Source organism: Eimeria tenella, genomic scaffold (assembly GCF_000499545.2).
Source record: "Eimeria tenella Houghton genomic scaffold, Eth_scaff1750, whole genome shotgun sequence".
In the NCBI taxonomy this organism is placed as follows: Eukaryota; Apicomplexa; class Conoidasida; order Eucoccidiorida; family Eimeriidae; genus Eimeria; species Eimeria tenella.
In genome coordinates, this window is record NW_013541579.1 from 2,814 (window position 1) to 3,033 (window position 220).

The window sequence follows — 220 nt, forward strand, 5'->3', positions numbered from 1 at the left end:
GAGGTGTCTTTACACCTAATGAATAATTGAGGTGTCTATACACCTGATTAACAACTGAGGTGTCTGTACACCTAATGAACAACTGAGGTGTATATACACCTAAAGAACAGAGGTGTGAGGTGTCTGTACACCTGAGAGCAAGTGGGCGTCTGTCTGTACACCCAATGAATGATTGAGGTGTACATACACCAAATAAATACTTTGAGGTGCACATACACCT